Genomic DNA, 15,158 nt, shown 5'->3' with positions numbered 1-15,158 from the left:
GGAGGGAGGGGCGGGGTTGGGGGGGAGGGGCGGGGCTGGGGAGGGAGGGGCGGGGGCGAGGTCGATGAGCTGGACCAGGTGTACGGGGTCACCTGAGCGGCTCTGCTAGGTTGAGGGCCTGGATTTAAGCCAACTTTATTCTTTTAAATTTCTATTTTTGTTTATTGCGTTACAATATGAGTATACATAAAATTTACGGCTTTAACCATTTGTTGTAAGTATACAGTTGCATGATTTTACATGCGGTGGCATTGTTCTGTACCATCTCCACCATCCATCTCCAGAACTGTTTCACCTTTCCAAAGTGAAACTCTGTGCCCATTAAACAGTGACTTCCCATTCCCTCCTCCCCCAGCCCCTGGCAATGAGCATTCTATTTTCTGTCTCTATGAATCTGACTGCTCTAGATCCCTTACATAGGCAGCATCATCATAAAGTATTTGTCCTTTTGTGTCTGGCTTCTTTCACTTAGCATACTGTCTTCAGGATTCCTCCATTTTGTTTATCAATTCATCCCTTAATGGACACGGGTTGCTTCCACCTTCTGGCTATTGTGGATGATGCTGCTTTGAACATGGGTGTGCAATTATCTGTTTGAGTCCCTGCTTTCAATTCTTTTGGATAGATACCCAGAAGTAGTAGACATGGTAATTCTGTTTTGTTTTGGTTTGGTTTTTTTCCCTGGCAGGCTGGTGTGGGGATGCAAATCCTTAAACCCTTGAGGTTGGGATTATTAGCACCACACTCTAACCAAGTGAGCTAACTGGCCAGCCCGGGTTGTTTGGTTTTTTTTTTTTCCAGCTGACAGGTTTGGTGATCTGAACCCTTGACCTTGGTATTATCACACCATGCTCTAACCAACTGAGCTAACTGGCCAGCCCTCTAATTTTCTGAGGAATCTCCATACTGTTTAACACAGCAGCTGCACCATTTTACATTCCCACCAGCAATGGACAAGGGTTCTGTTCCATAAAATTTATAGGTTTGGACTGAGCTCCTGCACTAGGCCCAACAGACCAAACTAAAATGGAGTCACTCCTGCTAATGTTCCATATCACCAAGCCAAAACCAAATTGTTTATCTGACTTTCTCAGGAATCAGGAGAGTTAGTAGCCAGATCTCTAAATATACCAGTTTTAGCCATCAAGGTAAGGAAATTCCCTCTGCTTTAGCCTTTTCAAGAAAAGTAACTTTGAAACAACCAATCTGTCTTTTGTCTTCTGTTTCTACTTCTTCCATCCCTTTTCTGTCTATAAATTCAACCTCCTGTGCTCAGCTCATTGGAACACTCATTCTACTTTATAGAACGAGGTGTTGCCCAGTTCTAGAATAACAAATACAGTAAAAGCCAATTAAGAACTCTAAACTTGGGCTAGCTGGTTAACTCAGTTGGTTAGAGTGTGGTGCTGATAACACTACGTTCCAGGCTTCGATCCCTGTACCAACTAGTCACACACACACACACACACACACACACACACACACACACACACACACACACACACACACACACACAATCTTTAATCTGAATTTGTTGTTCTGATTTCATCTCCACCAACACTTGTTACTTTCTGGGGTTTTGCTTTTTGTTTTTAAAAAGATGACCAGTAAGGAGATCTTAACCCTTGGCTTGGTGTTATCATCACCACACTCTCCCAAGTGAGCCACAGGCTGGCCCCCCAGATGTTCATTTTTAACAGTTCTGTGGATGCTGAATGGGGCTTTGCAGTTGAAATTTCCAGTTATGATCACAACTGAAATTGATTGACTTTTCTTTTGTTACTGACCTTTTTTGGGATTCTTTCTCTGTGAATTGCTTGTTCATACACTTTGCCCATATATTTATTTATATATATATATATATGTATATATATTTTGTTGTTGTTGTTGTGTATAGGGATCCGAACCTTTGACTTTAGTGTTATCAGCACCATGCTCTCCCAAGTTAGCTAACCAGCCAGATCCCTTTGCCCATTTTTCTATTGGGTTCTCTTAGACATTTGAAGATACTCTACAGATTTATTCTTTGTTATATGGGTTGCAAATTTCCTCTCAGTCTATGGCTTGTCTTTACACTCTGTATATGATGTCTTTTGTCATAGAGAAGATTTTAATTTTAATGTAGAGTTTACCATCTTTTCCTTTATGTTTTGCACGTTTTATACCTTGTTAAACCTTTCCCTATCCCAGTGTCATACAGCTATCATTCTGTGTTTTCTTCCAAAAGCTCCATATTAATTTTGCTTAAAGACCCCGTAGGTCTTTAGTTCATCTGGAATTTATTTGGAGGCCTGCTGAGAGATAGGGATCTATTTTATCTTTTCCATAGGATGGCTAATTGTCTCCGAACCAATTATTTAAGAGTCGGTGCAGCCTTCCCCACCCCCTGGAACATTGCAAGCCGGCTCTGGCCTCTCTTCCGCTCCACTGGTCTGTCCCTCTGTCCCTGTCTGGCAGGCTTTCCCTGGGAACCGCTGCAGAGGCGCTGGCAAAAGCACCACCGCCAAGAGTCAAGCTCAGACGAGATTTTTGGTTTTCTTCTCTCTTTCATTTTCTCTCTCCCCCCCACCCCGCGCCTTATTTTTATTTATTTATTTTTTAAGAGAACTCGGCCACCATCCAGCTCCCGCAGCCCAGTCCTCCGGGCTTCCTTGGAAGGCTCTGGCTCGCCCCACACCCGCCCCCGCCACGGCCCCCGCAGCCCCTCTCCCCTCACCCCACCGGGCCTCCCGATTCACTTCCCCCGCCTCTGGCCAGGACAAGCTCGAGCGTCCCCCAAGAGGACCCCGCAGGCTCGCCCTTTCAGGGAGGGTCTGGCTGCACCTTTTGAGGTTTAAGGGTGGGGGCAGCTCCTTCGTTAGGCTTGAGCCTCCCTTCCCCCAGCACAACCGTTCCTCAAGAGCTGGCTGTGTTCAGAGGCTTTGCCAGAACCTTCTCAGAGTCTGCCCAGGTGAAGAGAAGGCTTCAGGGATCAGAGTAAACTTGCCTCCCCACCATGTTTTACTCGCCGCTCCGTTTACTTCCTTTAAAATAAGCTTTAAGCAGTTTATGAGCACTTGGGAAACAGGTTAAGTTTCATCTTTTCTTGTGATTAATAACAGTGCTTTGCTCCAACTTCTGGTGTCCCAGAAGTGGGAAAACTTTCTTCAAATCCCAGTTTATAGGCAAGCAGGTTAGGACATGTGAATTTATCAGAGTTGGAGAAGTTGCGCTGTAAGTTTCCTCTAAAGAAGCCATCTCTGACCAGCTGCAGGCTCCTCTCTGCCCTCCTAGTCTTGTAGAAATGGGTTGGAGACTGAGATGCTTATGTACATTTGCAGAGCTGACTGTAAATCCTCCCAGGTATTAGCACGCTGTGCTTTCCATGTCTGCTGAGAATGGACCAACTGACATTAGTTAAATGAGGTGATGCATGAGCACTTAGCACAGTTCCTGCCTCATAGTAAGCACTCGACACATGTTAGCCAGTGTTACTATCATCACTAGATGCAATCGGAACTGAAGTATTCCTTGGCTGCTGCTGCAGATGAAATATTTTATTCAGGGTAAAAGCAAAATGAGTTGTTGCTTTAAATTATTATTATTATTATTTTTAAAGAGGCTAGCCAGTTAGCTCAATTGGTTGGAACTTGGTGCTGATAATGCCAAGGGCCAGGGTTTGATCCCTGTACCATCCAGCTGCCAAAAAACAAAACAAAACAAAGAAAACCAAGTGCTTATCCCACAGATTCGGTTTCAGATCTAACTATCATTGAGGTTGAACAGAAGGCCCAGGTTTGTGGATTTCAGATACAAGGTCTTAAGGTCATTTACCCATAGCTTGATTGTTGAATGTTGACTTTAATTTGCTTGGCTCCAAGATCCCTGATCCAGGTTATGATAATGTAGTGGGAGGTGTGTTCTTTTGTCTGAGGCCTTGCTCTGCCTCTCATAATAAATGCAGCATTTGTAAACTAACAAGTTTGTTAAATGTCCAGAGCCTTTATTAGACATCCCAGGTTGAATAAAACATATTTCTGGATGCACCTTCATTTCTGGCCTTTCCTGAATGCTTGGTGCAGTATGTCAGGAGCACAGGTATCTTGTGGAGGTGAGCAGGCAGAGGCTGTGAGATAGGGAAATGAGGCTATGCCAGGATCTGGGAGGAAGAGTAGTATGCATGTCATGCAAAAGCAGCTAATTTGGGTCCAGCCATGGCTCATTTCGGAGAGCGTGGTGCTGACAACACCAAGTCAAGGGTTAAGATTCCCTTACCGGTCATCTTTAAAAAAAAAAAAAAAAGGCAGCTAATTAGAGCTGCTTCTAGTCATGAGACTGGGGTCCTATGACCCCAAGGAATTTAACTTCAAAATAAAGGGAAGGAAAAATTAAAACAATGAAGTCATTGTACTGAAGCTCTTTCTGTGAAGGGAGTTGTGCTAAATTCACATTTTGGTTATGAAATAGAGCAAAACAGGCTGTTTCATTCCGTATTGTTTTCTCAGGGAATAGGAAAAAGGAAATAAAGCTCAAAGTAATCCTGTTTGTGGATCATTTTCTCATTCTTTCATTCTCTCATTATGCGCCTATGTTATACACTGCACACTGCTTTGAGCTGGGGTAGTAGACAGCTAACCAAAACCTCATGCTCCTGTGCAGGCCTCGTGGTCATGCGGAAAGGTTAGCGCTGAGTGCAGAATAGGGGGCTTAGCTTTTGGTGGTGGGGGTCGGTGGGGGGAGTTGTTCAGGGAGCGGCCAGAGAATTTGGGAAGACTCTTTGGAGGAGGTAGCACCTGGCGCAAGTCTGGAAGGTCTGGTAGGAATTGGTCAGGTGGAGAAAATGGAAGGAGGTACAAATCAGTAAAAAGAAAACACTCAGAAAAAAATGAGTAGGGGGAATAAACAGTTGATGATACATAAAAAAATATGAAAAAGATGCTTAGTCTCACTAGTAATCAGAAAAATACAAATTAAGGCAAAAAACTGGATGAGCACAGATTTAAACGATTGATAATGTCTAGTATTGATGAGGATGTTGAGAAATGGTTGCTTTTTATATACTTTTTTGGGGGTGGCTGGCCAGTATGGAGATCTGAACCCTCGACCTTGGTGTTATCAGTATATACTATTTTTATGCACTGTTAGTGGTAGTGTAAACGGATACCTTCTTGAGGATAAACTGGCAGTTCTCTTGATATGTAAAATAGACAAAACCTTTGACCCAGCAATTCCACTTTGAGGAATCTATCCTACACAAATGCTAGGAGAGGTGTGCAAAGATATATGTACAGAAGTGTTTGCTGCAGCAGTGTTTATAATGGTGAAAAACAACCTAGATGTCCATGTGTCCATCAATAGAGGTATGGTTAAATAAATGACGTAAATCCCTATGAAGGAATACAAAGGAGCCATTTGTGAGAAAAATAAGGTAGCACTGTCATTGGCATAGAAAGGTGGCCAACACATGACAAGTGGCAAAAACAAGTTACAGAGCATTATGCATGCTTTCATGGCTTATGACAAAACCAAAACTAAAATACTTTTGAGTGCATATGGAAGAGAAAAAGTGTGTGTTTGTGTGTGTGTGTGTGTGTGTTGGGAGAGGTAATGGTGTGTAAGAAGCAGCATGTGCACAGGCCAGATGTTGGAGATAGCATGTTGAGTTTAGAGTGAACACGGAAAGTTTCACGTAGTGAACTGAAGAAGGTGGCAGGGACCAGACCCGGATATGCCCTTTGGAGTAAGAAGCCACAGAAGGATCCTGAGCAGGGCTGGGACAGAATCAGATTTGCATTTTGGAAAGATCTGGCATCAGTGAGACAGGCATGCTGGAATGGAGCAAGAGGACAAGACAAGAGGTAAGGTTACCAACCAGGTCCTTACATGAATCCAGGCATGACATGAGGAGGGCCCTTCCCAAGGACAGAGAAGAGGGTACAGATTCTAGAGATACTGAGTGGAGAGACTCTGCAATGTTCAAGATGATGGAACACATCATGGGGGTGAGGGAGAGGGAAGAGTCTGAGCTGACACATTTCAGTCTTGGGGCATTGAATGAAGGAAGGGCCATTTACCGAGACAGAAGGAATTCAGGAAGAGCACATTGGCACAGGTGGAGTTGGAGAGGCCCAAGGGATATCCAGACGGAGCGAGGGGTCCTAGAGCTACCCCTATCTTGAGGAGAAGTAAGGTCTAGGTGGAGAGCCTGCTGTACCTGGGTGGTGGTAAAAATCACAGGCATTGTTTTGGCGGCTGACTAGTACAGGGAACTGAACCCTTAGACCTTAGTGTTACAAGGCCGTGCTCTAACCAATTGAGCTAACCAGCCAGTCCCCACAGGCATTGCTAAAATACAAAAGTACATTCCCTTACCACCCAGGTGCCAAAAAAAAAGAAAAAGAAAGAAAAAAAGAAAAATAACAATAAATTTAGGTTAAAAAATCTGAATTGGCTTTTATTTGCGATTCTAGAATTGGGCAATACATCATTCTATAAAATAGAATGAGTGTTCTGATAAGCTGAGCAGGGGAGGTTGGTTTTATAGGCAGAAAAGGGCCAAGGAAAGCAGAAGCAGAGAACAAAAAGCAATTGGTTGTTTCAAAGTTACTTTCCTTACAGGGTTAAAAGGGAGGGGACTTCTGTATCATGCCGGGTCAGGTAAATTGGGCCCCTTTCGATTGGTTGCTGTGAATATCCAGATTTTTGTTTTGTTTGTTTGTTTGTCTTTTTAAACTGGCCTGTTTTAGAATTCACTTTGGTTATGTGGCACCCAGCATCAGTGACTCCCTTCTGGTTTGGTCTGGTCTGCTGGTGCCTAGTGCAGGAGGCTAGTCCAAAAGAGTGGCCTCCTATAAATTTTATTTAACAGCATGAATAGGGTCTCCCAGGGAGAATGCATGGTGTGGGATTGTTCTAGATTGGAAAAAACCTGGAATAAAACCTGATATGATACAACACTTAAGAAGTAGGAACAAAAGTTGTACGGCAAAGAAAAACAAAGGAGCAAGCAATAAAGTGGAAGAAAAACTAGTGTGTACCAGTAAGATCTGATCGCCTGCCCTCTTCATTTTGGGCAGAGCCCTGATTTTGTTCTGCGTTCCACCCTCCCTCCAAGTGGTTCAACAGTAAATCCTGATTAATACAAGCCAATAGTGCTTATCAACAATTTCCTTGCCAGGGACTGATTTAGGAAGGGACATATGATGCAATTCAGGCCAATGAGATGTGAGGAAAGACTTCTGGGGGCTTCTGGGGATGGTGTCGCTGGTTAAAAATAAAGAGACTATATGGGAAGAGACACTCTTCTTCAGCTACATGTTGTCATGTTTGGATATGGCGCTGGAAATGCTTGTATTGGGGTTCTCCAGAAAAACGGAACCAATAGGATATAGATATATGCAGATACATATACATATATACATATATATATACACGTATATACATATATATATACATGTATATACATATATATGTATATATGAGGAGATTTATAGGGCCGAGCCCGTGGCACACTCGTGAGAGTGCGGCGCTGGGAGTGCAGTGACGCTCCTGCCGCGGGTTCCTATCCTATATAGGAATGGCCGGTGTGCTCACTGGCTGAGTGCCAGTCACGAAAAAACAAAATAACAAAAAAAAAAACCCAAAAAATCAAAAAAAGAGGAGATTTATAGCAATTAGGTCACCTGGTTATGGAAGCCAAGAAATCCCATGATATGGTGCTGACAACACCAAGTCAAGGGTTAAGATCCCCTTACTGGTCATCTTTTAAAAAGTAAAAAAGGGGGAAAAAAAAAAAAAGGTCCCTGGGTGCCTGGTGACACTACTGAGCCTTCAGATTAATCAGGCTTGGAGTTGCTCCATATCTCTTAAGATGTGAGATGTATTTTAACCTTTGGTTTAAGCTATTTGACCTGTTTTGTTTTTTTTTTTACTCCCAGCTGAAGTCATAGCCATAGGGAAGGATACAGCCAGAGCCTAAGAAAGAGAAAATTCCAAGGAGAATATGCTTTGGCATCTGAGGCTGCAGGGAGATGAGTAATATGGAGATGGAAAAAGGTACTACTTCAAATCTGGGCCCATTGGTGTCTTTAGTGAGAATAGTGGCCCTGGGCCATGGAGGAAAAACCAGGTTGCAAAAGTTCCTTACCCATATACACAGTTGACACTAACAAATATTTGAGGAATCATAAAAGTGAGAAATTAGTGGAAGATACGGATGTAGTCAGGAAGTACAGACTTTTTAAAAATAATTTAATTTAATTTAATATATTTTGGCAGCTGGCTGGTACAGGGACCCAAACCCTTGACCTTGGTTTTACAAAGCGGTACTTTAACCAACTGAGCTAACTGGCCAGCCCCTGTTTTTATTATTATTATTATTATTGATTGATTTTTTTTCTTTTTCTTTTTAAAAGATGACTGGTAAGGGAATCTTAACCCTTGACTTGGTGTTGTCAGCACCACGCTCTCCCAAGTGAGCCACGGGCTGGCCTTTTTATTTTAATTTCATTTTTGTTTATATTTTTTGGAGTATAGACTTTAAAACCAGTGTTTTAATCTGGGGTCCACAGATCCACTCCAAGAGAAAGACGGCTAGAATTTAGGGGATCCTTGAACTTAGATGAGGAAAAATAATTATTTTTAAAAAATCTTTATTTTCACTCCCCTCTTACTAAAGTTTAGCCTTTCCATCCATTATGACTGCAGGCATCATATTTCAGTAGTATTGGCAATACCTCTGACTTTGGCACCTGTAAAAATCACAGTTATTTGTATATCATATTACAGTTCATGCAGATGTTACAAAATATTGTTTATAGTCATCACTACTTGGAAAATACAGGGGTTGTTAGACTCATTTTGAGACCTTGTTATTTAATTCATGAATAAAGGACACACAAAAATTAAAAAGCACATGTATTATTATGTCAAAAACTTGTCATATAATTTTAAAATATTTTCACAATTGTATATAATTGGTTTCCATGGTAATTCTATATATATTATTTTATTCATTCAAAAAACTTTATCCACCAGACTGACAAAGGCATCCATGGTTTGAAAAAGTTAAGAATCCTTGCTCTAAAGTAAAGGAGAGAAAGGGAGACTTATACAGCAGAGGTAGGAATGTAGTGTCTGGGGAACTTAGCTTTTTAGAACACAGGAGACGCTTCCATGTTGAGATACTGAAGGGACAGATAGGGGATTTTGAAAGCCAAGGTCCCTGAGGAGGCTGGAGCTGTTGGGATGTAGGGCTCAGGTGGAGGGATTAACTACAGGAAGGAAAACTTTCCCACAATAAAAGGGAGGAAAGGATGAGTGTAGATAAAAATAAATGTTTCAGTGGGGTGAGGGGAGGGGGGCAGGAAGTTGAGGGGGCTTCTGCCTGATGGCTTCTATTTTCACTGTCAGGTAGGAGTGACATTATCTGTCTAGAGTGACAATGAGAGGGGAGGTAGATAAAGGTAAGAAACAGAAGAGAGGGCTGACAAGGACAGCCCAGGGGCTGGAGAGGGGTTGGGGAGGTTAGAGGCCACCTGGTAGTCATGGCAACTGCTTGGGACTGCACTGCTGGGCTGCCCAAGTGTAGGAGTAAGAAGGCAGAAAGTCAGCTACAACCAGGGCCGGGTTTTTACCAGCAGGATGAAGTGAAGATCAGGGAAATAAAGGAGGGATGGGTCAGGATGTCCGGGCTGATCCATCCTTAGAGAAGAAGGCGAAGCCAGGAAAGCGCTGATAGCGTAGGCAAGTGAAATTAACATTAGGAAGAACAGTGCAGCAAAGGGAATGAGAAAATGGAGGTTCAGGAAGTAATGACACAAGAATGAGCCAAGTTTAAGGTTAAAGAATAGATCGTGGGATGGCAAGGGCTGCAGTCTGGCCAGAGTGTGGGTGTAAGGTACAGAAGAAGTAAAGGGTGTTGGAGGTGAGGAAGTCAAGGAACAGCCAGGCTAACCAGGACCATCCATATGCATATAAAAGCCAGCTGGAATGAAGGTGAGGCTTGGTGTGGAGAGGAAAGTCTCTGGAGAATGTGGAGGAGCGATTCAGAAATACACAGATCATCGGAATAGAAGAAAGGGGTGAGGTTGGGTAGCATGTGCCTCAAAGAAGGGGGAATTTTTTCAAGGTAGAATAGTCATGGTTTAAAAGTAACAATAAGTAACTGATGAATAGCTGGAGATTAAAAAAAATAATAAAAGTAGCAATAAGGAGATAAAGAATGTCTGCCCACCATGGGGTGGAAAGTGGGGAACGCATGCTCCTGCTGTGTAGCCAGGTCTTCAAACACCCACCAGCCTTTAGTGAAGAGGCTAGAGAGGATCATACAATTTTGGACTAGAGATGATCTAGTATAGTGGTTTCCAACCCAGGAAGATAGTCCCTTCCCATGCTCCACCTCAACCAGGAGAAATTTGCAAACCAGCAGAAGCCTTTTTGGTTTTATCACAATGATGGTGGTTGGCGATAGGGGCATTTGATACTGACAAATTGCTGGAGGTTTAAAAAAACTTAAAAAAAAAAAAGATGCTAAATGCTCTGCTGTATACAGGACAGCCACATACAATGATGAACTGTCCTGCCCTAAATGCCTACATTTAGTGCATTTCCTGCATTTTACAGATGATGAAAGTGGGGTCCAGAGAGCTGAAATGTGTACTTAACTTTTGGGAGCTTCTGCAGTCTTGATGTTATATTAAGATCTTGTGTCTGTGTCTGAGGTCTCTATGGCAGACCATGCTGGTGGGGGAATCCAACCTGTTTCCCCTAGTTGCCTATGGTTGCCACAGTTCTAGCCAATGAGATGTAAGCAGAAGTCATGGAGTGGGACTCTTCGGTAAACTTTTTCGAAAGGGCAAGTGCAGCTGCATGCCCCTTCCCCGTTTGCTCTGCTTCTTTCTTTCTGCTTGGAACTTGGTTCCACAGCCGTCTTGTGCCCATGAGCACAAAAGCCACACATTAGTGATGGTGGAACAGAAAGACAGCAAGATCACGTGTCCTTGCTGACTTCCTAAGAACTGCCCCAGCCGTGGACCGCTCATCTCTGGACTTAATGAGTGAGAAAAACAAACCACTACTTGTTAATTGGTTGTTCTTATGATTGCAGCTGAATGCATTCCTACTTGATAAAGTCATAGAGCCAGTTAGTAAGAGCTAAGGCTAAACCCAGGTTTTTGCTTTCACAATCTAACACGCTTTCCTTGACAGCAGTGATTCCCAGTGTGGTCCCCAGACAGGCAACATCAGCATCACCTGGGAGCTTGTTAGAAATGCAGAATTTCACACTCTACCCCAGACCTTCTAAATCAGGAACCTTAAGGATGGGGCCTGACAGGCTAGTTTAACAAGCCCTCCAAGTGATTCTCATGCAGCTGAAGTTTGAGAACCACGGTTCTATAGCCATGTTCTTCATGATATGGTTCCAGACCAATCGTAGCAATACATGGGGGCTTGTTAAAAATATAACATCTCAGGTCCCACCACAGATCTTCTGAATCAGAATCTGCATTTTTAGGAGATCCCTGGGTTATTTGTATGCACATTCAAGTTTAAGGAGCCCTGCTGTACATTATGCTGAATTGAGTCTTTTTATTTCTCTCATTGAAGTAAGAGCACAGAAAAGATACATAACTGACCAGGCTGAAATTACACATTCAGGATTCAGCTATGCATGTCACTCTATATAACAACATCTAAACATTTTAAAATTTAAAAAGATAAAATTCACAATTGAACTTTCAAACTTTTAATTATGGACATTTAAAAACTTTTCAAAGGGTTAGCTCAGTTGGTTAGAGCGTGGTGTTCTAACACCAAGGTCAAGGGTCTGGATCCCCGAACCAGTCAGCTGCAAAAAAATAAAATAAATTAAAAAGTAAACTTATTAAAAAGTGGCGAGAATAGTGTAAATATATAAATCTATGTACCTCGTAATTGACTTTATGGTTGGTTTTTTTTTTTCCCCCTGGAAGCTGGCTAGCACGGGGATCCAAGGCTGTTCTCTAACCAACTGAGCTAACCAGCCAGGCCTCACAGCTGATTTTAAATGAAAAACTTATCTCCAGTATACATTTGAGAAGACTCTTTTGGGAATCACTTGAACGCTAAGGTAAATCTGTGCATGCCACCAGAGCCTCTGTGAAAGAAATCACTCTGTATTTTTAAAATAAATGATCGTGTTTTGCTATCTTTATATCCATTGGAGAAAGAATAGGGGCACATTTAAAATTTTTGATTTTACATTTTTTTGTGTCCACTTGTTTATACTATTTATTGGAATTTATATATTTCATGATGGCATCTTCAGGATTCGGTGACTGTCTTTAGTTCATATTCACATTATTCTTAATGGCCATGTCCTTTTCACAGTTGTCAACAGCTACAGTTTCAGCCCTAGAAAGTATGATCTTAGCCTTCATTACAGACTGCCTCAGAAACACGTTTTGCTAGGCATGCCTTCCTTAAAATGTATTTGTTTAACTTTTTTTTTTTTTAAAGGGGATCTTAACACTTGACTTGGTGTTGTCAGCACCACGCTCTCCCAAGTGAGCCACAGGCCGGCCCTTGTTTAACTTTTTTAAATCTTGATATTCTTTAAATATACCTTACACAAAAGTAGCTTTTAGAAGGATAGGATGTTTTTGTCATTTCCATTATCTGTTATGTCCCTTTGTATAGAGATTCTGTCTAGTGGCCTTGTTACCACTGTGCATTATGATGTTGATTTATTGTGGTACGGTGGCAGCATGCTAGAGCTGGACAGGACATGGAGATCACTTATTAATTAGGCCTTCCCAGCCTTTCCCCCATAGTGTTCACATAGAAAATGAAGATGTACAATACCCCAAGGAAAGAGAAGGAAAGAGGCAGGTTGCTGCAGAGGGGCTGCCTGGAGGCTCCAGCCACAGAGCTGCAGGGTCCAACCCAACACACCTATAGCCTGTTGTAGGTACACTAACCTATTTCACCTTTCCTTTCATGAACGAGGAAACTGAGGCTCTTTGCTTTTTCAAAAATTCATTTGCATCATCTACAAATAATAGTATTATTGTGCATGGTCTGTGTTTTCCTTTTATTGTGAACATTGTATGTTTTTTCTCCTTCTTAGAGTAAACATGATTTCTGTTTAACTCATGATATATTCGTGTTGGTACTTTTGTCAGAGTTTTTATCGAAGATCCTGCTGTCCCAGTCATTTGTGCTTCTATGCATTCACAGATAATTTTTTCTGATGAAATTTAAAAGATTTTTCTAATATGGCAAGGTATTATATTTCCTACATACTGTTATTTATTTTTTATGGCAGTTGGCCTGTACAGGGATCTGAACCTGTGACCTTGGTGTTGCAAGGCTGAGCTTTAACCAATTGAGTTAACTGGGCAGCCCTCTATATACTGTTTTAATGTTATTATATTTAATAAATTGATCTTTTTAAAAATCAGGAATTAAACTATTATTCCTTTATTTGTAAAGTTTCCATTGTTTTTATATGTATGTTGAAATTTTTAATCCATTTTGACTCTACTGATGTTTATTATTCTATAAATACATCTCTCCAGCTGTGCCAGCCTAGCTTCTTTGGCTAATGAAAACTAGGAGATTGTTATTAAAAATTAACTTGACATGGTTTTAGTTTCATGTTCTCTCTCATTTTGGTTTGTTAAATCAACAACCCAAGGGCTGGCCCGTGGCTCACTTGGGAGAGCGTGGTGCTGACAACACCAAGTCAAGGGTTTAGATCCCCTTACCGGCCATCTTTATATAGGGGGAGAAAAAAAATCAACAACCCAAAGTTCTTTTCTTCTTTTTGAGGCTTAAGCATTAACCCCCCAAAGTTCTAGAATAGTTATTTAGCAGTTTAATTGAAAATGGGAAAATCCATCAAGAGTTCAGATTCCTGTACTGGCCAGCTGTTAAAAAAAAAAAGAAAAGAAAAAGAAGAAGTAAGAAACAAAATGGGATGATCCAGGCTTTTTAGCACATCTAGGACATTTTAAGTCCTTTTGGCACTTTTTAATGGTTTCTCTTTGTTCTGGATGTCTTGTTTTGTTAACCAGAGCCCGCCTGCCCCTCTGTGTCCTTACCTGTTCAGCCTAAAACTTTGGCTATTGCCCCAAGGGCTCAGCAGGTCTCAGACAATCTCTTTGTGGAAGCTGTCTGGATGGGCCTATGACTTTTCTGAGGATTCCGTAGTGAGAACTGTCAGAATTTCTTCCCTTGCTTGCTTCAAGTCCATTTGTAAATGAGTGATAGAAGCAAGTCAGCTAGTGAGTTTTCCGGATGGACCAAGACCAAACAGGTTGGAGCAATCCTCCCTAGCTGAATCACCCTGTGCTCATATAAAATAAACCAAGGAACCCTGGAAACAAACCTGTGTGCACTTCCTGACGTCCCTCTGCCATAGTTCCTCCATGGCTCAGGAATGGCACATGGCTCAGGGTGTTTTTCTGTTAATCACATGTTGAAGCAAAGTTGTTCTCAAACTGTTCTCACGTGTTGGAATCAAAGTGACTTTAATCCTGTCTTCCCTAATCTAGATAATCTAAATAATCCTATCTGTGTGACATGGTCCCTCCTCCATAGCCTATCTGGAAGCATTTGATAGTACAGAGAAAAGATTTATACTCTGGTAACCTTTGCTTTGTTAATGTGGAGATATCTTTTTAAAAAAATTTTTTGAAAGGAAGAAATAAAACTGTTTAATTTACAGGAGACATGATTGTACATGGAAAATCCCAAAGAATATACCAAAAAAAAAAAAAAAAAAGAAGGAAAAAAGAAAAATAGCTCCAGAACTAATAAGTGGGTTTAGCAAGGTTATGAGATTCAAGGTCCACATACATAATAAGTACATTGCATTTCTTGGTTGAAAATTTTGAAAAACTATTTTTAAAAACTTGTATATGTACATAACACAAAAGTTATCATTTTAACCATTTTAAAGTGTACAGTTAAGTGGCATTAAATACATTTCGATTGTGCAACCATTGAGAGGTCTTTTTTTTTATTGGCAGCTGGCCAGTACAGGGATCTGAACCCTTGACCTTGGTGTTATCAGCACTAGGCTCTCCCAAGTGAGCTGACCAGCTAGTCCTGAGATGTCTTTTTAACACTAAATTTTTTGATGATGACTAAACGTATATACATATATATATGATGAAGAATTGAAAATGGAATGG

The sequence above is a fragment of the Cynocephalus volans genome, chromosome 10 (genome assembly GCF_027409185.1).
Source record: "Cynocephalus volans isolate mCynVol1 chromosome 10, mCynVol1.pri, whole genome shotgun sequence".
NCBI classification, from domain to species: domain Eukaryota; kingdom Metazoa; phylum Chordata; class Mammalia; order Dermoptera; family Cynocephalidae; genus Cynocephalus; species Cynocephalus volans.
The sequence above is the reverse complement of the archived record's forward strand: the minus strand, read 5'-3'. Positions refer to the sequence as shown.